This window comes from Delphinapterus leucas, chromosome 1 (assembly GCF_059928025.1).
Source record: "Delphinapterus leucas isolate spDelLeu-1000000601 "Yukka" chromosome 1, BTC_Dleu_Yukka2, whole genome shotgun sequence".
In the NCBI taxonomy this organism is placed as follows: domain Eukaryota; kingdom Metazoa; phylum Chordata; class Mammalia; order Artiodactyla; family Monodontidae; genus Delphinapterus; species Delphinapterus leucas.
This window is the reverse complement of record NC_143129.1, coordinates 144,117,787-144,139,545: the sequence shown is the minus strand read 5'-3', so window position 1 is coordinate 144,139,545 and position 21,759 is coordinate 144,117,787.

The following is a 21,759-nucleotide window of genomic DNA, read 5'->3' as shown; positions in this document are numbered from 1 at the left end:
TAGAACTATCATGTTTTGCCCAGACTCTGGCTCTCTGCTCTGCAGTGGGGGAAATCATTCCCAGACGGAGAGCTGGGGCAATGCTGGGGCTCACCTTGTAAACTCCTCTCCTTGCAGGCATCCCAGTCTTGTGCTGCCTGTTGTCCAAATGCCAGAAAACTGTTGCCTTCTGTGTTTTGTCCAGTTTATGTTTTTTCATTTCACTTATGGCAGTGGTACTTTATACCAGTGATTCCACCATACCCTGATGTGAACCCTCATTAATTAGCAAGCAACTTAAAATTGCAAATTACCTGCTCCTGTTTTTAAAAAACTCCATTGCTACTGGGTTTTTCTCATTGGAAATTTACTCTGCTCAGTAGTTGGTATCACATTGTCTTGCTGGTTCCTCTTTCCTTTTCTCCTATTGTTTTTCCCCATTGAGCTCCTTTGGGAAACTCCAAATTGTTTCCTTCTGTCATGTAGAGAATTCAGCTCTCCACAGGTCTTGTCCTCAAAACTCTATAACCAAAATCATAGAAGTTCTTAGCAGAAAAGGAGGTCCCATTCCCATTTAATGATCTGTTCTTTTTAGAAGATAGTTGGAGTTATAGAAAGCAAAACATATTGTTTTCTATTTTAATTTTTATTGTTGTTATTTTATTTTAGCTAGCTCATCTCCATGATTCTCATCCTGACCTCCCCTGAACCTATTCTTTACCAGTTGGTCAGGGGATCTTTCTAAAACCCAAATCTGACCCTGACACTCTTCTTCAATGGCTTTCCCTAGCCTGTAAGATAAGATTGCATATCCTCAACCGACACAGAAGTCCTTCTATGAACTGTTCCTTTCTATGTCTCCAGCTTCCTCTCTTGTTATTCTGCACCCACCCCCAACTCACACACACACACACACACACACGTATAGCTCTTGCAAAACTGGAATCTTTATGGGTTTCAAAACACACCAAGATGTTTCTTTCCTGCATTCCTTTTCTAATACTGTTTCCTCTGTCTAGAATGCCCTCCCCTTATCCCCAACTTTCCTATCTTTATCTGTACCCCAACTCATTCTTTAAGACTGGGTTTATAGATATTTTATTTCTGAAAGGATTCCCTGGCTCTGACCTTCCACAGGTGGATCAGGTACCTCCTCAGGGCTCCTAAAGAGCTCTCTCTGTCCTCCTCCCCACACAGACTAGGAAAGTAGGCCTCTGTCCATTTGGTCTCATCCGTGCTTAGCATAGTACCCGGCACATAGTATGTTTTGTTTTGTGCATTCATTTTTCTGCCCAATAGACGTTTATTGAGTACACAGTGCAGGGTGCTGTTCCAAAATCTGCCCTTTGGGCCTTTGTATTCTGGTGAGAAAGGCAGAAAACAAACAAATCAGTATATAATTCAGGAAGCGATAAGTCTATGAAGGAAAGTAGAGCGAAATACGGGCAGTCAGGCAATGGGTATGCTGTTGTGGCTCGAGGGCCTCTCTGAGGAGGTGACATTGGAGCAGGGGCCTGAGTGAAGTGATGGAAGGAGCTGTGCAGATATCTAGGGGAACACCGATCAAGGGGGGAGAATAAAGAATTCAAAGTGGGAGCTTCTAAGTGTGCTCAGTGAATGGCAAGCAGACCAGTATGACTGGGGCAGAGGGAGGGAGGGGGGCAGTGAGACGTGAGGGCCCAGATCCTAAGACCTTCTAGGTCAGTCTAAGAGCTTTAGATGTTTTCCCCCTAAGTTTAGGGAAGCCGTCAGGAGGTTGTGAACAGGAGAGTGACATGATCGGACTGGTGTTTTAAGGGCTCACGCTGGCTGCTCTTTTGAGAACAGACTGTAGAGAAGCAAGGGAGGAGCCCAGAGCCCAGTTAGGAGGCAACTGCAGGGGTCAAGGCAAGAGGACACATGGCTTGGACCAGGGTATTAGCACTGGAGTTGGGTTAACATTGGCTCAGTGTGTATTCGTGGAATAATGATTACATTTCTTTATGTCTAGCTTCCCTGTGAGCCTTTTGTAAGCTTTTGGAGGGCAAGGCCTGTGTCTGATTTATCTTTCTATTCTGAGTACTTAGAACAAGGCCTGCTAAATCATAGGAGTACAATCTTATTTTAAAGTGTTTTTCTTTCTTTTTTTAAATCAGTGAGTTTCTGAGCATGACATAAATGGAGCGAAGGATGATATATGATATCTCATTGTTACCCCCATTTTCCGGATGGGGAAACTGAGGTTCAGATAGATTAAATCTCCATCAAGATCTCACAAGCCACCGAGTGATGAAGCCAGTCTTTAATCTCAAGTCTGTTTGAGCTCATAGCCCTTATCTTTTCAGTGCTATCAGCTAGGCTGGTATAGAGGAGGTGCTGGTGAGGCATGAGAGGGAAGGCTGGACGTGGGGGCCCTGGCCATGAGCAGCAAACCCCACGTGTGATGACAGACAGAGCCTCCTTCAAGAGCAAAGTGGTGAGCTTTATCCTGGGCAGCAATGACCTGCTTTTGGTAAAGCCTCGTTTTCCAGTCAGAGTCAGCATGCACCTGTGTGGCTGGTCCTTCTGATTCACACATGGGGGTTGCATTTTATTTTTCTATTCTTTGGAAATGAAAAGAATAAAATTTCTTTTTATAAAAATAAAAAGAAAATGTAAAGAAAAAAAAAAGCAAAGTCCCAGCTGCCAAGTCTGTTAACGACACACATAATGGTGTGTTAACACAGGTAATTATCGAGCTGGACAGCACACAGCTTTTTGCCAAAACAAACCTTTCTGCTCAGCAGACCTGAGATCGCTTGAGCCAGAATGGGACAGAGCGAGGAGGGGGGACTGCAGTCTTCCACAGCCTGGGAACAAAAAATGCCATGGCTATTGGCATTACTGACTTCCCCGTGGGCTCTGGTGGGAAGGACTGGACCCCAGTGCTTCTACGAACCTTCCACAGGACCCCAGGCAAGTGGTCCCCCTGTTTTCTGGATCTCAGTTTCTCCGTGAGTGGGTTGCATTAATGATCTCTAAGTTCCATCGATTTTAACCTTCTATGTTTCTGGGCGGCCTTCACGGAGCGAGAGGCCCTGGGGCTCTGGGTCCCTCATGCATGCAAGGAGCTTCTGGTCTGTACAGCAGAGCTGGTCTGGCTCCACCATCTCTGGGGCCTGTGCAACACCTCCAGATTGTTCTACCGGCTGTGAGACCTTGGGTGTCACCTCAGTCTCTGTTTTCTCACCTGTAAAATGGTAAATGAGGTTTCCTTAAAGAGCTGTTGTGAGGATTAAATAAAATACAAGATGTAATAGCCTTAGGCCAGTGCCTGGCACACCGGAAGTCATGAATACATGTTAGTTTCTTTCCTTCCCCTCTTCCTACTCTGCCTTCGTTCTTTCTTCTCTCCTTCCATTCCTACCTCTCCTTCCCTTCATTCTTTTTTTCTTCTTTCCCTTCCTTTCCTCCCTCCCTGCTTCTCCCTCTTCCCTTCCAGAAGAAAAATCTGTCTCATATTATGATTCTGTGAGCAGTTTATCTGCTTCATTCGGTTGCAAAATACCCGACAGCAGGGACCCTGTGGGGGTCATCTTTTTATCCCGTCTTGCTACGTGCACGGAGTAGGTGCTCAATAAATGCCTGGGGAATCAACCATCGATCGACTTGAAGGAGTCAGAGGCAAGCCTGCCATCACTGGTTTCTTGGCTTTCTCATCCCTCTTCTGATGGAAACATTAAAGCATATAAGCTCATACTCTCACTGGCTCGCTTGCATCCCCCTCCCTTCCCCAGGCTATAAAAAACATTACATTCTAAAATGAAACAAAGGTAATGGAAACCAGAAAGCCGTGTTTTCTTTGCGATCGAAAACATATGTTAAGGACAAGGATTCGAAATGATGAATCTGCACAGGGCTGTTGCCAGTGATCCCTTCTCTGCCTCTCTGCTCTGGCCAGAAGCAGGAGTGTGCAGATCTGAAGTAGCCCCCATGCTGAGGCAGCCTTGGTTGTCAAGGCGGCAGGCCTGGAGTGGCCAGGGGCATCTTTTTACCTTCAAGCATCTCCTGGAGGGTGCTAGGTGATATGGGGGTGAGGATCACACAATATTCTTCTGACCTTTGGAAAGGATCCTTTTGGGTTCTGAAACAGAGGCCCTAGTTCCCCTTTGCCCTTAAGATGAGAAGAGTCACCATCGTTTGTTGATTCCCACCTGTTAAAGGATAAACTGAGGTGTGTTAACAATTTTAAGAGTTTATTTAAGCAAAAATCATTTTGAATCAGGCAGCATCCAATCTGGCACATAGAAAGGAGCTCCAAGGAGCTGTATGAAATGAAAGACTTTTATAGGCATAAGGGAGTAGAAACAAGGAAGTTATACCAGGCAAAAGCAGACTGGTGATGACAAAGGTACTTTTCTTTAGGGGATGGCAGGGGTCTCTCAGGCAGATTACCTAACTAGTGCGGGTCAGGCAATTTCTGATTGACTGGTTTAAGCTTCCACCTCTGGGAGAGCCAAAACTGGAATTAAGTTATAAGTCTTGGTTTGGTAAGATATGGGGCTTAACCTAAGTGACTCCATTTTGGGCACGTTGTCTTATTTTTATTTATTTATTTATTTATTTTGCGGTAGGTGGGCCTCTCACTGCTGTGGCCTCTCCCGTTGCGGAGCACAGGCTCCGGACACTCAGGCTCAGCGGCCATGGCTCACGGGCCCAGCTGCTCCGCGGCATGTGGGATCTTCCCAGACCAGGGCACGAACCCACTTCCCCTGCATCGGTAGGCGGACTCTCAACCACTGCGCCACCAGGGAAGCCCCCATGTTGTCTTATTTTTAACACTATGAGATAAACATTTTATCTACATTAAGTCAAGAGCTATTTTGCAGGGTCATTTTGAGTATTCCTTCTTCCCATTTTACAGGTGAAGCAACAAAGTCACATGAGTAGTAAGTGGTGGGCTGAGAATATAGTATTGTTAGTAATATCCATCAACACTGAGTTCTCATTTATTTATTTATGCATTCATTTGGTAGATGTTTACTGAGTACCTGCTGTGTACCAGACCCTGTGAGTTAGTTGGAGACACAGCATTGAACAAGAGAGATCAATGTCCTTGATCTTACAGTTGGCTGGCAAAGATGTCATGACCTTTTGATGTTCAGGTTCATTGAGTCTGATGTAAAAGAAATTCTAGGGACTGTGAGCCTTTGTGATACAAGGGACTTGGGTCTGAGGTGTCAGGGGAAGCTGTCCTGAGGAGTGACCTCAAGGGGGTGGTCCTGGAAGATACGAGGAACTAAACAGGTAAACTGAGGTAGAACCTTCTAGCTGAGGGAAGACAGGTTAGAGGGCAGAAAAGAGCATGATGTGATCAAGGGAGACAAAGAGGCTTGAAATATGAGGTTTCCATCCTGTATCTCATTTCATCACCTCAACAACCATAAGGGAGATATTATTACTATCCTCCTTTAACAGATCACGAAACTGAGGCTAGCTTAAGTGGTTTGCCCAAGGTCACACACCCAGCAGAGTTAAACCCAGTGAAATGACTCCCCTGCCTGTGCTGATTTTAAAACACATGGTATATCTGACAAGGCCTCTGTGGTCAGACCTTTTGAAGAGGCTAAAAATGAGAAATGTGGCCAAGAACTAGAGAGCTTTGAATCCTGAGGCTCTGAGCTATGGAGACTGAGGGGCACCAGCAGTAGGAACAGCAGAAGCCTAGGCAACTGTTGAAGAATTTTATGCCATGGGCCTCTCCTGCCTGTAGAAATGGCAGGCCCTGGGGTCTGTAGGTGACAGCATCATATCCCCGTTCCTAACATTACCTTGCGGACTCCCCAGACCCCCCCCAAGAGTCTGGATCTGAAATTGTCTTGAGGTCCTGTGTTTGCACATGCTTAGGTGTTGCCTCCGCCAGGAAGCCTTCCTTGAATACTTCAAGCCTGGTTAGATGCCTTTTCTTTGATCCTCCTACATGCACCCTCACTTCCCTGCTCCCTGCATTGGCAGTTCTTCTTTTTCATCCTGAACCACACTGTATTTTTTTTTCCTTTGATCTTCAAAAATGGCAATTTTAATAGTTCACTATAATGAATAGGCAGATGGCAGATGGACAAAACTGGCCATGACTGAACCAAAGCTAAGATTATGTCATGACTAAGGACTGTGATTGATCCAATTTTTAAAAAACTTTAATTTTATTTATTTATTTTTTATGCAGCAGGTTCTTATTAGTTATCTGTTTTATACATATTAGCATATATATGTCAATCCCAATCTCCCAGTTCATCACCCCCTCCCGCACTTTCCCCCTTGGGTGTCCATACGTTTGTTCTCTACATCTGTGTCTCTATTTCTGCCTTGAACCACACTGTATTACGTGTATTTGTTCACCAGGCTGCCAACCCCTCTCGAAGGTGGGCTCGTCAAGGGTAGAGCTTGGGCTCCATTCATCTCTGTGTCCCGTCTGGCCCAGGGCTCCCTGGTGCTGGTTGATGATGAGTGAGTACTCCATTTTCCGTCTCTATTGGAGGGAAGGCAGCCTCGAGAATTCAAGGGCTAAATAGCTCTTATTAGCTCAAGGGTAGTCCACACTGGAAATCAGATCAGCAGTGGGAAATGTGCGGAAGAACTCAGAGAACATGCTTTGGCTTCTAGGAGAGAGGCCACCACACCTGCTTTAAAGTGGACATTGCCCACGTGGGGTGTTTCAACCTCAGGTGAGACGCTGGGGAGGTAGAGCCCGGGCTGGAGAGGGTGGGGCTGGAGAGGAAGAGCTGCATTTCCCAAGTGGTTTCCATCTGCTCTGCCGGTGTCCGTACTCTTGGAGTGAAATCACATTTAACTCCCTCTTGCCTGTGCATCCATGCCATAAACTCATACTATGTGCCAATCCCTCTGCTTTCTTCTGGGGAAATAGAAATGAAGACATGAGTCTATTTGGGGGAGAAGAGAATGAAAACAAATGTGATGTAAGTGCTTTACATAAGAAGAAAGACTTTTAGAAACTCAGAACCAGGGGTGAGTCACTTTGGGTGACCTGGTAGAGATCTGCAGAGAGATAACATTTTAGGTGGGTCTTAAAGGACAAGTAGGAGCTTGAAGGGGAAGCGAGGTGCTCCTGGAAGAGGAAACAGCATGAGCAAAGGCCCAGAGGAATGCTAGGGTATGTCCCGTCTAGGGGCCAAGTTGGTTCACTGTGGCAAGAATGTAGGGCACTCTTGGGGGGTGGGGCAGAAGGGAAGAAGGCCACAGCGACAGACGACCTGGCATGTGGACTTACCCTTTGCAGAGTCACAAGCACAGTGTCTGCTGTGAAACAGATAGGAGGTACTGACCCCTGAGTGGGAATCAGCATTTTCCACTTCTTCCCATATACGAAAAGAGCCCAGTGGCCAGCGGAAGAAGCTGGATAGGCGTTAGTATGGACGATGTGGCCAGTACAGTGCAGGAGCCCACAGGGTTGCCGTATTAGGGGTGATGGGGGTCCCACTATAGGAGGGCCTGGCATGGGCTCCGATTAGAATGAGAGCCAAGAGCCTCGGCAGCAATGTGTCCCTTCGGTGCTGCCCCTGCTTCCTCCAAGTGAGAGCTGATAAAATGTTCTCCAAGAAGCATAGACTAGGGAAAGAGGCAGAAGGGCGGCGAGGGCAGGGAGAAGGGCACCAAAAGGGATGTGGGGCTCTGTGCACCTGCAGTCCATTGTCCTGGCTCCGAGCAAAGCCACCACGAGCAGAGCCCACAGCTGCTATGGCTCCCTGAGAAAATGCATTGGCAATACCCAGGCTGCAGGAACTGCATTGCTGCTTGCATCCAGGCACGTGTCCCAGCCCAGATCTCCCCACGTACCTCGCCAGAGCCTCTGCCCTGAGCTGTGTGCTGGGGAGGAGTGGTTGCATTGGACTCTGAGCTCAGGCTGTACGTTTCTTCAATAACTCACATGTTTCTGACCCCACGTTTGGAAGCCTGAGGTCTCTGGTTCCCCTCTCCACCCTCGTAGCCTCCCAAGCTCCATTTCATTTCCTCGCACCTTATGCTGTGTGTCTAAAGCCTTCTCAGTAACATGAGCTCACTGAGGATCTAGACTGTGTCTTACATATATCTGTATGCCTGGCCTCTTGCATGACGCCAGTGCTGGAGATGAGAAACAGACAAATATCTACCCAATAGTTTCTGAAAACAGGCAAAACTGGTGATGATATGTCTTAGTATCCATGGGGAGGACCTACTCCTTTCCTGGTTGATTCTCAGTCCCTTCACTTCTTAGAAGACACTTTCTGCTTCAACCTTCTTAATACACCCCCAGGCTGGCTGTGGATAGATGTTTCTTGCCTCTCTCTCTATCCATCCATCCATCCATCCATCCATCCATCCATCCATCCATCCATCCACCTATCCACCTATCCATTCATTCATTCTAGACACTTTGTTAGAGCAGTTTTAGGTTTACAGAGAACTTGAGCAGGTAATACAGAGGATTCCCATATACACCGCCCCCGCCCCCACCGAAATTTCCCCTGTTATTAACATCTTGAATTGCTGTGGTACATTTGTTACAATTGATAAACCAATAATGATACATTAGTATTAACTAAAGTCCATAGTTTATATTAGGGTTCACTCTTTGTGTTGTACAGTTCTATGACTTTTATAAGTTTTGACAAATGTCATGTATCCACCATTACAATATCATACAGAATAGTTTCACTGATTTAAAAAATCCCCTGTGCTCCTCCAGTTCATCCCTCCCTCCCCCTGAACTGCTGGCAACAACTGATCTTTTTATTGTCTTTATATTTTTGCCTTTTCTAGAATGTCTTATAGTTGGAATCATATAGTATGTAGCCTCTTCAGACCAGCTTTTTTCACTTTGCAATATGTATTTAAGGTTCCTTCATGTCTTTTTGTGGCTCAATAGGCTTATATCTTTTAATTGCTGAATGATATTTCATTATATGGATGTATCACAGTTTGTTTATCCATTTACCTATTGAGGGATATCTTGATTGTTTCTAAGTATTAGCAATTATGAATAGAGCTGCTATATATATTCATGCGCAGGTTTTTGTACAGTCTTAAATTTTCAACTCATTTGGGTAAATACCCAGGGGCATGATTGCTAGATCATCATAAGACTATGTTGAACTTCGTAAGAAACCACCAAACTGTCTTCCGAAGTTGCTGTTTCATTTTCCATTCCCACCAGCAATGAATGAAAGTTCCTATTGCTCCACATCCTTGTCAGCATTTGGTGTTGTCAGTGTTTTAGATTTAGCCATTCTTTTGTTTTTCCAATTGAAGTATAGAGTTGATTTACAATGTTGTGTTAGTGTCCAGTGTACAGCAAAGTGATGCAGATACCTATATATTCCAGCCATTCTAATAGGTGGGTAGTGATATTCCTCTTCTTTTTACTCTTGCCTCCAGTGCTCTGCTGTCCGTCAGGCACCCTCACAGGGTATTTATGTCTTCATTTCATACATGACAAAATTAAAAACCACTGAGACAAGTACTTGCCTAAAGTCCCACTGCTGATTACTGCATTTTCATTTGAACCCAAATGGTCTGATTCCAAATTCACTACTCTTTTTCACTACTTCACTGTCCACTGAACATTAAACACACAAGTGAGACAACATGCCATAATGCTACCCATGTAACCCAGAGACAAGGAAAATCTTTTAGTTAAAAATATCTATGTAATTCACGTAATTGACTGGAGAATGGGTTCACTTTGATTGGCAAGGATAAACCATGACTTCAAGTAGAATTTCAACTCAAAACTCACCTGATTCAACACACTCTTTTCCCAAGTGAAGAATCTGAGGCTGCATTTTTTGGATGAGGCACTATTACTGGGTCTGTAGAGGAACGGGCCTGAAAAGTAGGGTCCTGGAATTGGAGGCTAGGCCAAACATGGGAGTCACTTTCAGAAGTGAGCTCAAACTCAGGGATGCATCCAGTCCTGGCCCACAGGGAAGAATGGTCTCTGGAGAGCATGGTGATGGGTAATTGGTGATATAGAAAAATTTTGCTCCAGGGCAGGGAGGTCTGGCCATGGTGGCTACATGCCAGGTCCTGTGCTGAGTGCTGAAGGGAGAGATGAATTAGACAAGTGCAGAATATGGTTGTGTAGTAATCAAGAGTGTACATTATGGGGTCGGAACTCATGAGTTTGAATTTCAGTTCTGTCACTTAATAGTTGTATGATCTTGGGCAAGTGGAAAATTCTCCAAGCCTCACTTTCTTCATCCATGGACTGGGAAGAGTAATAGTACCTTCCTCCTTACATTGTTGTGAGTATTAAATAAGACAAAGCATGTAGAACACTTAGCATAGCCTTGGTGTATAGAAAATTCTCATTACATTTTGGTCATCATTATTATAAGAAGGAGGTTCAGCCACACAGGGGTTCACTGCTGGAGTGGGATTAGAGGCAGGCTGATTTAATGTGGAGTGTCCTGAGTTAAGGTCCCTTTGGTGAGGGGCATGACAGGTTCCAGAGTCTGGCATACAGCCGAATCTTTAAAAGTGAGTCACGTGGCTCCAGCAGCGATGTGAAAAGGACAGGAGGTAGTCGGGCATCTCAGTCAGAGAGGAAAAGTGGCTTGCCACAAATCACAGTGACTCAGTGTCTGATTCAAGACAAGGACTCCCTCCTGCAAGACTTTGTCCTAGCAGCTCTGTCTCCTTGAAAAGAGTAACTCCCAGGTACTTTGTCATCTGCCTGATAAACAACTAGCCACCATTCAAGACTCAACTCCAGAGAGTAACACACTGGCTAAGGACAAGGCTTTGGAGTCTGTCTGACCTGCGTTCAAACCATGCTTTTTGTCTTACTGGCTGTGTGGTTTTTACCTTTTTAAGTTTCTGTTTCTTCATCTATAAAACAGGGCTAGTGATAGTACCTGCCTCATGGGGTTGTTGTGGGAATTAAATCATATAATGTATGTAAGGGGCTGAAATGTGGTGTAGTGTAACTGTGTCCTCCAGAAACATATGTTCAAGTCCTAACTTCCCTGTACAGTGAATTTAAATGTATTTGGAAACAGGACTTTGAAATGATATTGTGTTGGATTGAGGGTGTGTCCTAAATCCAAAGACTGGTATCCTTACAAGAAGAAGAGGCACACAGAACAGAAAGGTCGTATGATGAAGGAGGATGCAGAGATTGGAGTGATGCAGTTACAAGCCAAGGAACACCAAGGGTTGCTGGGAGACATCAGAAGCTAGGAGAGAAGCATGGAACAAACTCTCCCTTAGAGCCTTCAAAAGGAGCCAACTCAGCTGACATCTTGATTTCTGGCATCTTGAACTTGTGAGAATACACTTCTGTTGTTTTAAGCTACCCGGTTTTTGGCAATCTGTGAAGGCAGCCCTGGGAAATGAATAAACATGACGAGTACTCAGTAAAGGGCAAGCATTAGCATTATTTTCATCTCTGAAGCTTTCTTTACACTCTGGGCAGAACGGAATCCCCTCTTCCTTGATGTCCCACTACATCCTGTACGTCTCTGACACTCTTTAGGGGAATTATTTGCTTATATACTCATCTCTGACATCGCACTTTGAATCCTTGGAGGGCAGGGAATGTGCACGGCTCACCTTGTGTCTGCAGTGCCTAGCCCAGGGCCTGGCACAAGAGAAGGCACTTACCAAAAATTGGACAAGAATCCGGGTTTTCTGGCTAGGGAGCGCCCAGGTCCCTGTCAGCCTCCTACCTTGATGGAATACTCCAGCAGGGCATCTGGTACTCCTCCCCCAGCTTTCTCCCACATCTGGCTGAATTAGGTGTGAATGAATGAAACCATAAGGATCCCATTTGCTCTCCCCCTGCTTCTTTTTAAGCCATGTGCATTTAGAATTAATCAGCCAAGCATGACTGAGTTTTGACAAACCTAAAATACTAGAGAAAGAGTTCAAGATGTTTTGATGATCCTCAGTGCAAAAATGGTTAAGCTGTTGGCCCAAGAATTTGTTGTATCTGAGACCAGTGAAGTTCTGGACAACGGCAGCCCACCCCAATCTCCTAGGTGAGGGGGCAGATACATACGGGGACTCTGATGGCCTGTTTCTCCCGGGGATACTTGACCACAGGACTCATACTGCCTGGGCAGCAGCCAGCGCCAGATGTGCCAGAAAGTCAGAAAGCTGAGCGTCTGCCCAGTGTCAGAGCTGCTGCCCTTGGCTCAGGACTAGGGTCCTAAATGCTGCAGTCCTGGGCAAATCTGATGCTACTCACGGCTCCCAGGGTTTAGATTTCAGTTCTGGAAGTTCATGATGACAGGTGTAATGCAGAGACTTGTACAGCCAGACCCAGCTGGAGGTGAGAGTCAAGGGGTCAAATGGCTTAAAAATCGATATACAGGCTTCGCTCTAAGAAAACAAATGAGTCTTCTTTTTCTTATGACCAAAACCGTAACTGCCTTTTTTGTGTATGTGACGAATGATTGTAGAACAATTTATTTGGGGAAAAAACCCACTTATAACTCCACCTTGCAGAGATACCCACCATTAACACTTTATTACGTAGCTTTCTAGACATTTTCTATGCATATGTGCATATTGCATATAGCATATAAACAATCACATTGTACTTTGATCAGTTCTCGGAATAGAAATGATGTTCCCCAAACTGAGTAGAGGGATACTCCAATTACATGTATAAACATCCAATTTTTAAAATAAAATTGGGACAAAAATTGGGAGTATAATGTCATACTTTTTTTTTTTTTTTTTTTTGCGGTACGCAGGCCTCTCACTGTTGTGGCCTCTCCCGTTGCGGAGCACAGGCTCTGGACGCGCGGGCTCAGTGGCCGTGGCTCATGGGCCCAGTCGCTCCGCGGCATGTGGGATCTTCCCGGACCGGGGCACGAACCCGTGTCCCCTGCATCGGCAGGCGGACTCTCAACCACTGCGCCACCAGGGAAGCCCCTAATGTCATGCTTTTTGTACCCTGATTCTTCAGCTATTTAGCCTTCAGATTTTGGCTTAAATGTTGTTTCCTTGGAAGCTTTCTTGACTGGGCCAGGGTACATGCTCTCCCAGTTTCCGTGTTCATATCATGATGTCTTGCAATGCAATTAGATATTAAACATTTCCATGTATAATTTTTGGCTCTCCTGCTGGACTATAACTTAGGCAGGCCAAGACTTGACCCTCAACACAACCCACACTTCTCTCCAACCCTGCACCTGACAGTTGACAGTCCCTAAGCTCCAGGGTGAATAGGAGGCCTGGAACCCTTGACAATGGACCGTTGCTCCATAGACACCTCAGATCCCTGTGGACATCTTCTCAGTCTTCCCCAAAGGAGCCTGGTGCCCTTTAAACCCAGTAACCGTATCCCAAGGAAAAAGATGTGGCCAACCTTCTGGAATTCTCTTTAGCTCCAAGCTAAAGCTAGGGATTCAGAGCTGTACTGTGGTTCACCGTTTGAAATGGCGGGTGGGGGAGGACTTTTGCAGGCCAAGAGATAAATGGAGATCTCACTTGAGTTTCCTTTCTGGAAGGAAACCTGAGCACTAACTCTCCTTGTCATTATTACCCTAGTCTGGATACATAGCCAGAATGGATATCTTCAGCAACTGACCGAAATTCCATACAGCTTCCTGACTCATGGGAAGACCTACTATGGAGAAAGGACAGCGTAGAAGCCATTAACATTCACCAGTTACACAAAAAGAAAGACATCAAAAGCAATACTGCATTTCTGAGTAGAGCTGAAGACACTATCACAACTATCAAAGGCTTGAAAGATATAGGCAGGTTGCCTCCTAGCTCATCCCCACTTAATTTTTCCATTTGCCAGGGTAAAAAAGATCCTTGAGATGATACCGGTTTATCACACATGTAATTAGGTGAACCCAATTGAGCTGCTGTTTCAGATGTGGTCTCCTTCTGGAACTAAGCAATAGAGCCCCTGACATTGGATATGCATCTAATGAACAGGCAAATGCATTTTTCTCCATTCTGAGTCAAAGTGAACATCAGAGGCAATTTGCTCACATCTGGTAGGGAGAGCACTAATGTATTTACTATCCTGAACTCTCCAGACCCGTGCTACAATTTATTCTGCCGGATCGTGATGGACTCATTATCTTACAGGACATCATGCTTGTCCAGTAGCTTGGTAACAATAGGGCACCTTGGCACAATGAACATCTTAAGCTGAGGGAGTTTGAGAAAATGGCAGAAGCAGGAAGGTCAGTCTGACCTTTGACCCCTCCCCTGCCCCTCCACCTACTTCTCCCCAAAATGGCTCATAAAACTCACCTGTGGGGCTTCCCTGGTGGCGCAGTGGTTGAGAGTCCGCCTGCCGATGCGGAGGACACGGGTTCGTGCCCCGGTCCGGAAAGATCCCACATGCCGCGGAGCGGCTGGGTCCGTGAGCCACGGCCGCTGAGCCTGCGCGTCCGGAGCCTGTGCTCCGCAACGGGAGAGCCCACAACAATGAGAGGCCCGCGTACCGCAAAAAAAAAACACCAAAAACAAACAAACAAAAAACTCGCCTGTGAAAGGTACCCTCCCTGTACCAGAAGACAAGGAGACATTCTTACCATCAGAGATGGGGGATTTGGCGTTAAGAAATCTGTACAAATCTGTACAGTCAAACCTTGTTAGCTAACTCTTATCTTCCCAGTTACTTCTTCACTGTTTACTACCCCAGCCCAAACTCCTTTGTCTTGTCAATTCTTCAGAAATTTATTGTTTCTCTGTCTAAAAGATGTGAAAGTTTCCTGCTCTGGTTACTTCTTTGGGTCTTGATTCTCTTGTGATTGCTCCCATGCACATGTAAAAGTTCAATAAAACTTGTATACTTTTCTCCTGTTAATCTGTCTTTGCCAGTTAAGTTTTCAGACCCAGCCAGAGACCCTAAAAGGGTCAGGGAAAACTTTTTCCCCTCCTGTAGTGGGTAAGACCTAGAAATGACAGATGCCCTAGATGTGTGGCAAGATACATTTGTGCAGAGGGTGAGCTGTACATCCTGTGAGTTCCAGTGATCTGCAGCAGAGTTAGCAAACTTTCTCTGTAAAAGTTCAGATAGGAAATAATTCTAGCTTTGGGCACATTGTGTCTCTTGAAACTACCCACTTCTGCTGTTGTAGTGATAAAACAGCCATAGACAATCTGCAAACAATAAGCATGACTGTGTTCCCACAAATTTTTATTTACAAAAATAGGCTGTGGGCTTGATTTGGCCGGCTGGTCTTAGTTTGCAGAGCCCTCCCTGACCTAATGCATGTCAGATATCTCCTCCAAGGACAAAATGGTCTCTCCTGTTCTCCATTCCACTATGAAGGAGGCATGATGGTAATTGGGTCTCTGAAAAATTTGGGGCTCACTTGATGCCACATTTGGGTGTATTGCTCTCACCCATTTGCCAAGTGACCTGAAAAACTGGAAGCTTCAAGAGAGGCCCAGATTAAAAGAACGATCTCTACCTCTTCCAAAATGCAGCCTGGGTGGCTCTCTGCTCAACTCTTCTGACCTGGGGATACAATAGGCTTGATACGTCTACGGTAAACCAAGATGCTAAATGGTCTCATGTGAGAACACCATTCTTACCTTCCAGAGCCTCCGACTCTTTCCTCAGTACTCTCCCTAGGCAGTTTTGGTACCTCTTGCTCATGTACTATAGGCCAAATTTGTGTTCAAGCTTCAAAGAGCCATCCCAACTGCCTTAGAGGCCTCCTGACTTTTTTTTTTTTTTTTTTTTGCGGTACACAGGCCTCTCGCTGTTGTGGCCTCTCCCGTTGCAGAGCACAGGCTCCGGACGCGCAGGCTCAGCGGCCATGGCTCACGGGCCCAGCCGCTCCGCGGCATGTGGGATCTTCCCGGGCCGGGGCACAAACCCGCATCCCCTGCACCGGCAGGCAGACTCTCAACCACTGCGCCACCAGGGAAGCCCTCCAAGACCACTTTTGACAGCAATTTTCATAGGTTAGGTTATCCCAAAAAGTAGATCCAGAGACAAGTGCCTGTGGGCAGGTTATTGATATTGTGAGGTGATTCCAGGGAAAATGGGTGGGGGTCTGGGAAGAGAAAAACAGGGACGGAGGGAAAGCCAATATCAGGCTGTGTTATTGGGCTGACCACCACTGTGGGTGATTGGGGCTTTCCCACTGGGACCCGCTGAGAATTTCAGAATTATCCACCCAAGTGATGAAAAAAGGAAGCATTTGTCTATTGCTTCCATGGAGTGCTGTTACCCTCTTTCTACGTTTGCCTATGCCTGACAACTGAATGGGCCCCTGTAGGCATCTCACACCAGTGTCAGAGAATGCCAGGGCAAAAAGCCTGAGGTTGATGGTGGGGCTGAGGCCATCAGCTGTCAGTGTAAACCTGCAGGCTCGTTGCTGCAGGAATAGGTGGAATTGAAGCTACTTGAGAGGATGCGAGGCAAGTAAAAGAGGTGATGGATACACCGTGCCTGGGCTCATGGCTTCTCCACTCCACACTTCCTGCCACTGCTAATGCCCAGTTGCGCCCCACAGACCAACCCTAAGCCCTTGATATGTACAGTGAAAGAAATAAGGCAGTGGACTTACTATTATGACAATCCTTGGTTTTATCATAATCTCCTTTGTCAGCTGACCTTAAAGGACAGTGAAATATCATGTTGAAGATTTGGATATTGCAATGGGTGGGAGGTAACCTATGGCTAGGTTGGGGTGTCGTTTTTCAGATGTGGTCTGTATTCTGAATGGGTGACCATAGATTTAGGAACTGAGAAGTGCAAGTGGGGTGGTACTTTTTATGACTGAACTGAATGATTCAGTCTCAGCATGTTGCTTCTTGGTTTGGGGTTCTGTGGTTTGTTGAACCTTAGAAAGTACCCAAGGAAGGAATGATCTCACTGGGGAAATAGTCATTCTTCTACTAAATTGGAAGTTATGGAGGTTCCCTGGCCACTTTGGGCTCCTGGAGCCATGAGGTAAACAAAGGAAAAGAGCTTGGCTTGTGTGGTTGACCTTGACCATTGAAGAGAAACTGTGTTTGGGCTACACAGTAGGGAACAGAGAGGAATATGGATGGAACTCCGGTGATTCCTCTGTTCTTGTCATATTACCATGTACTCTTGTATAGGCTTTTGCAAGAGACTGTTAGACCCTTATAGGAACAGGGCCACCAAGGACTGAGATGTTCCGAGAATAAAGTGTTGGGTCACCTCATTAGAGAAGATCTCTGATAAGTTGTGGTACTGGCAAAATACGGGGAGGTATGTATGCGTAGTGGATGGGGGACCTCATATAAGTTAGCTCTGGGTTTGTGTCCACTTACAGAAGAGAGAACTGTATCCTTTATCTCTGTTTTCTTGCTTGTTGGGGGAAGGGGCTCTGGGATTGAGTCGGGTGAAGCTAGGAATGAAGGCTTCATTTTCTTCCTTCATCTCCTTCTGATTAAAACTTTGATTGGGGCTCTGCCTTCAACAAGCTCTGCTCCCCAAACTGGGGTTTACATATGCCTAGGGCTATGTGGCCATACGCTGGAAGACAAAAAACCATCTGCTGTGTATTCATTCTACTTGAAGAGGTAGGAAAATATTTTAAAAACAAAGCCAAAATTATATTACGAAGCAGAATGCAAACCACACGTGATCTTTTTTGAAAGGAGAAATGATGAGTTTCAAATAAATTTTATGTTTATAAAAGGCTGCTTTGGACTTCAGCTCTCCCTTGTTTCCTGCAGCCTCTCTTTTGGAGTACGTGGACAAGGTCGCACAGTATTGATGTGTGGTACTAACACACTCCCTGTCTTCCGAGAAGTGGTCCTTGCCTCCTTCTACAAGCTTCTCTCCTACCACTTGCCACCACATTTCCCAGCCTTGGTCACACCCAACACCCAACTGTTCTTGTTCTCCAAGTGTGCACTGACTTTCACACCGCTATGCTTTTTGCCCTCTCTCTTGTAAGATTTTTTTCTTTCCGAACCATCTTCAGAATACAGCTTTGTGCCCTGTTCACTAAAGCTTTGTCTCGTACCACCCCTCCCCCAAAGTCAAGATACTAGTTAAGGGAATCATTTTTTCAAGTACCTCGTTTATAGTACTTAACACCTGATCTGTCCTGGTTTCCAGATGATTGCTTGTGACTGTTGGTCTGCCTATTATTGTTTATGTGACTGTTTCCCTCATGAGGCTGTTAGAGATGAAGATAAATCCAAGCCCGCGACTATTTCCCTAGCACCAAAAAAAAAAAAAACCCTCAAGTATGTCTTAAGATATTTTTGCTGAATAACTGAACAAATTGATAAGAGAATGACCCTCGGGACCCTGGAGTGCTCTCTGCTGACTGGTGCTGGTGGTCGGGTTTCTGGTACCGCAAACAGCTGCCCCATTTAAATTTTTTACTCTTTCATTTTCTCTAAGCCCCAAAGACCTCGAGGCACAATAACCTCTTCGCCTGCATGAGTTTTGCAAGTCATCAATTTCTGACCATGGCCCATTTCCTTTGTCAAGGGGAGAAAGTGATTCCCTGCAGTCTTCTGAATTTACAGAGAAAAGCTGTCCAGATGTGTCTGGCCTACCTCTCTCTGCACCCTCTCCCTCACAGCTCCCCCATTTTTCCCTCCAAATGAAATTCATTCCTGGCCGAGGGGAGAGAGGAAGGATTAAGTGGTCCACATGCAGCTTCTTTCAAGCTTTGGGGGAGGGCAGATGGTTCCTGTCAGTGTTTTCTTTCCACGCAGATTTTGTTCCTTAAGGCAAAATGCAGGCTGTGTAACCCAGGCTGGTTTTGCATCAGCCCCTGGCAGTGTGGAGGGCCCCCTACCCCAGGCTGGGTCAGTGTAGGGCAGGAAGAGACCTGCCTGTTGCTGGCTTCAGAGTTAAGAAGTGTTCTGGGGTCCAGGATGGAAATGTTGTGCCCTACTCACAGCTGGGCTGAGTTCATGTTTCTTACAGGGCATCATGTTTGGAAGTAACTCTTGGAGATCAGTGAGTTCGTACAGAGCCAGGCAGGGAATTCTAGAAGAGTTAGGAGTTAAGTTTTGATTTGAAAAATGGAGGTGGTTTGTTTAGAAGGAGAGGACAAAGATGGGCTTTCTGAGCAAACAACATAGTGTGAATGTGAAATTTACCAACAATTTGGTAAATTTCAACCCAACAACTATTCCTTGAGTACCTAGCGTTAAAAATGATTAAAGAAGACAATGCAGGTGATAACAAACTTCATGAAGCAGACAGTTTCCATTCACAGAACTGCAGATCGGGGCAGCAGGCAGGAAGATTTTATAGGGCTAAGAATAAAGAACAAGGAAGAGAAAAATAGAAAATATTTCATTGGCTGGGGCCACACTGTCAACCTTGTTTGTGGTGAGAAGGAACAAGGAAATAAGTATAGAGCCCAGAGCTGGCTTGGCATTTGGGGACTGGCTGACCGGATATACTGCGGTTTCTTGGCAAGCGGAGCATTTACAGAGGCACGAAAGTTATCTATGTTTTGGTTTGCTGACGTGGCACCCTGGGCAGGAGTGGCTCCATCTTGGGCCTAGGAAGTTATTTCTCCACCAGTATGTGTCAGACACGTGTGTTTATGGATCTGTCCCCCATCAGGCAGTAAGTCACTAGCAGACAGGGACTGTCTGCTTTGCAGCTACGTAATAAGGATTCAAAGAGCTTGGCAGATTAATGATGGATCATTTCCTCTACACCAGGCCCAGTGCTGGATGGCAGGGATCAGAGTTGAATATGGTTTCTGAAGTCAAGCTCACAGCCTAGCAGCTACAATGATGTAGATGTGTGTCTACAAAGTTCAGCAAAGCACCAAGAAGAGAGTGGTCGATTCTGTCCAGTGGGGTCAAGGACATCTTAGGAGAATATGAGCCTGAACTGAATTTTGAAGGAAAATAGGATTTCTTTGGCTGGATGGGGAAGGGGGTTTTAGGCTGAGGAATAGCAAAGACTCAGATGTATAAAACAGTATGTGCATATGGCGGGGAACAGTAAGTAGCTTGTATTTTCAGAGTGTTCATTCAACAATTATTTCTTAAACACCTACTTTGTGGCAGGAACTGGTTACAGGAGTAACCAAGGCAGACCCATTTCTTTCTTGCTGTATTAGTTTACGAGGGCTGCCATAACAAGGTACCATAGACTGGATGGCTTGAAAACAAAAATTATTTCTTGGGGTTCTGGAGGCTAGAAGTCTGGGATGGAAGTGTTGGCAGGATTGGTTTCTTCTGCGGCCTCTCTCCTTGGCTAGTGATGGCCATTTTCTCACTGTCTTCCTATGGTCTTCTCTCTGTATGTGTCTCTGCCCTAATCTCCCCCTCTTATATGGATACCAGTCATATTGCATTAGGGCCCACCGTAATGATCTTGTTTTAACTTAATTGCCTCTTTCAGAATCCTATCTCCAAATACAGTCACATTCAGAAGTACTGGCGGTTAGAACTTCAGCATATGAATTTGGGGGCACACAGTTTAGCTCATAACACTCTCAGGGGGTTTACATTCTGATGTGTGTTGGGTTTGAGGGGCAAAAAATGACTATACCAATAAACAAACTTTAGATAATTTTAGGTAATGATAAGTACTGTGAAGAAAGTAAAAACAAGATAACAGCATAGAAATTGACCATTCATCATTATGTATCTGTATATTATAGCAAATATGTAAATATTTGTTTTTTTCAGCAATGTTGTTGGAAGACCTTTTCTGAGCCAGGAGTTGGGTTTGTTGCGGGGGATCCAAAGTTCCCTCAGACATGATCCTTGCCCTTAAGCAGTTCACAGTGTAGTAGCAGAAACCTATGTGCACACAAGAAAACATAGGAGACCGCATAGTGGGAGCTTAGTGGTTCATCACTAACGCTCGAGCCGTTTCAGCTGGGCGAGAAGGGGTGGTGGTGGTGGGATACTCACCGGCATCATGTGGGAATGCCAGGGCCTTTAGGCTCCACCCAATGGGGAAAATCCATTTCCATCTTGGGTCCCAGGGATAAATTTCTTTAGTCACCAAAGGGAGTAGAATAAAACATTCTCTGATGATGGCAACCCAGGCTCAAGGTGGGGTGTCCTGACTCTTCTCTGCACCCGAGGCCAGGTAGACATAGAAGGCCAGGTCAGGGAGGACTGGCCAAGTACCAGCTGGGTTAATTCATCATTAGCAGTAGGCGTTTACTCTGGGCACCATGGTGGATAAAGGCTTGTGTTTACAGTGAACCTTGGACAAGCTCTGAAGCAGAGACTGATAACACAGATCCCCTAGGAAGTGGCTGTGTCAGCCCAGATCACTAGACAAGAGCAGTAAGGGGAACTTAAGTTCTCCTAAGGAGAACTGCAGAAAGCACGTGGTACAAGGGGAGGAGGCCATGGGGGTCAAACCGAGCCTGGGGAGGAAGCTCACTGATTCCCTAAGGAGGAGGAACAAAGCCTCCATCAGTTGTTCAGGCTGGTGACGCACCAAGTTTAAAGTGCCTCAGAATCTCTTGGAGATGATGGAGCCGCACTTGGCAGCATTCAGTAGGGGGTGCCTGCGTGGAACCCGGGAACCATCATTTTGAACAAGCTGCCCACCCCCCCATGTTTAGGATGTAGGTAGGTGGATTGCTGACCACACTATGAGGAATTCTGAATTATTAAATACAAAAAGGACTTAAATTAACTGTATGATAAATTGTATATAGTGTTCTATGAGTAGTTTAGTCATTCTCACTTTAGTCTTTTAGGGCACAAAAGTCCCTAGTTAAAGCAGCTGTGCAAATTTTGTGATATATAAATATGTGCCCATACCAGGTAGACCTTGCCTGACAATCTCAGTTACTATTCTCCTGCCTGGAGTGGGCAAAATCAGATTTAAGTTCCCGTTCAGAC